Here is a 2,407-nt window from a genome sequence, read left to right as displayed (position 1 = left end):
GATTCTTCCTCTGTGGTTTCACACAGTCACTGAAGACAAGCCGCGAGTCAGGGAGTCTCTGCGTGAAAGTCCTTAGAGTCACAGAGCTGTGAACGAGAAACCTGAGTTTTAGTGGAGACTCCTGCATGCTGGAGATGCCAGAGCCACGGGCTAGCTACCAAGGACACCTGCACACACGCAAAGAGAAAAGAAGCCATTACAGATTAAAACAAAAACAAAAACAAAAACAAAAAACCCTGCAAGGGAGCCGGGAGTGCTGGCACATGCTTTTGTCCCAGGCAGAGGCAGGTGGATCGCTGTGAGTTCAAGGTCAGCCTGGTCTACAGAGTGAGTTCCAGACCAGCTAGAAATGAAAATGAGAGAAAGAAAAGAACGTTATGAACTGTCAGTTTGCTGTTCTGGTCCCATGCAGTCCCACACAGTGGAGGGACAGAGGTAACTCCTATAAAGTGTCTTCTGTCTGACCTCTGACCTCCACATGAGTGCCATGGCACACGCATGCCTCTCCACAAAAATGAATAAATCACATTTTTGAAAAAAAAAAAAAAAAAAACTAAGTTATTTCAGTTTTCTTACTTGCTTTGAATATGGACCATGTTCCATTTTGGAGTAAGTTTTAGGGACTGCTGACAGGAATGTGTGTTCTGCAGTGCTGAGGTCAAACAGTCTGTAGACATGTGTCAGATCTATTATGACATATTATTCCAATGTTTCTTCTTATTTATGTTCTGTAGGGATAACTTGAACACTGGCAAGAGTGAAATGTTAGAATACCCACTATTTCTGTGTTGGTGTTGATCTCTTACTTTATAATTAGTAATATTTGTTTATGAAATTGGAGGCAGTCGTGTTAAATGTGTATATGTTTAAAGATTTAAAACATTAAAAAAAAGATTTATTTATTTATTAAGTATACAATATTCTTCCTGTATGTATGCCTGCAGGCCAGCAAAGGGCACCACATCTCATTATCGATGGTTGTGAGCCACCATGTGGTTGCTGGGAATTGAACTTGGGACCTCTGGAAAGGCAGACAGTACTTTTAACCTCTGTGCCATCTCTCCAGGCCCTAAAAAAATTTATTTATTTATTTATTTATTTATTATTTATACAGTATTATGCCTCATATATGTCTGCACACCAGAAGAAGGCAGCAAATCACATTATAAATGGTTGTGAGCCAACATGTGGCTGCTGGGAATTGAACTCAGGACCTTTGGAAGGACAGCCAGTGCTCTTAATCTGTGAGCCATCTCTCCAGCCCCTTAAAGATTTATTTTTATTTTATGTGTATGAGTGTTTGCGTGCATGTATGTCTGTGTGTCACATGCATGCATGGTGACTGTGGAAACCAGAAGAGACCTTCAGATACCCCTGGAACTCTGGCCACAGGCAGTTGTGAGCCACTGTATGGGTGCTGGGAACAAGATGCTAAGCATATATCTTCTACACGTTCGTTTTATTTTAACCAGCAGGGAGCATGAATGCAGTCCCCACTACCACAGATTATGCAGTCAAGTTCCCCACATTTGGGAAAGTCAAAGGATCATCACATTCGGAGCTCAGTGGGTAAGCCTCACCCTGGGAAGACCACCTTGGTAATCTTGGCATCTTCCCCACCAGGTAAGTGCTCCAGGAGCACTCCCCCCTACCTCGCCCCAAGACAGGGTTTCACTGTGTAGCCCTGGCTGTCTTAGAACTAGCTCTGTCGATCAGGCTGGCCTCGGATGCACAGCGACCCACCTGCCTCTGCCTCCCAAGTGCTGGGATTAAAGGGGGTGTGTGCCACCACTCCCAGCTGAACTGAGTGTCTATACCTCCAAAATTCTTATACAAAGCCTGGAACCACAGTATGGTGTGACATCGGGAGGTGATTTGGTCATGAAGGGGGAGCCCTCATGAATGGGGTGAGATAGAAGAGCCACGGCCAGATGAGTTCTGCCTTGAACACGTGAAGACTCCCTGAGAATGACTGTCACTAAGTGAAGGAGCAGGCCCTCAGCTGACTGTAGATCTTCCAATGTCTTTCTCCCTTTAAAGACAGAGCCTCACTGTGTAGCTCTGGCTGGTCTGGAATTTGCAGTGTGGGACAGGTTAACCTCAAATTCATACGGATCTACCTGCTTCTCCTCAGCAAGTTCTGGGCCGAAAGGCGTCTGTCTGTCACCATGCCTGGCTCTAACATCTAGATCTTAAGATTCTAGATTGGTGGTTCTCAACCTTCCTAATGCTGCACAACCTACATATTTTTCAGACTATAAGACGCACCTGACCATAAGATGCACCCAGTTTTTAGAGCAGTAAAACAAGAAAAACAGTAAAAACAGCAATTGGACCATAAGGCGTACCCTAATACTTCCAACCCCATTTTTTTGGGGGGAAAGTGCGTGTTATGGTCTGAAAGATA

At 44.5% G+C, this 2,407-nt stretch overlaps 1 non-coding gene across 1 annotated transcript; it reads right to left on the bottom strand.

Moving 5' to 3' along the window:
* Positions 1 to 1,472: 1,472 nt before the first annotated feature.
* LOC127193470 (U1 spliceosomal RNA) lies at positions 1,473 to 1,631 on the bottom strand. The gene has a single exon (XR_007831123.1). It is a non-coding gene; the product is annotated as a U1 spliceosomal RNA (small nuclear RNA).
* Positions 1,632 to 2,407: the final 776 nt, after the last annotated feature.

This window comes from Acomys russatus, chromosome 8, assembly GCF_903995435.1.
Source record: "Acomys russatus chromosome 8, mAcoRus1.1, whole genome shotgun sequence".
In the NCBI taxonomy this organism is placed as follows: domain Eukaryota; kingdom Metazoa; phylum Chordata; class Mammalia; order Rodentia; family Muridae; genus Acomys; species Acomys russatus.
Note: the sequence above shows the minus strand (reverse complement) of the source record. Positions and strands in the feature narration are given on the sequence as shown.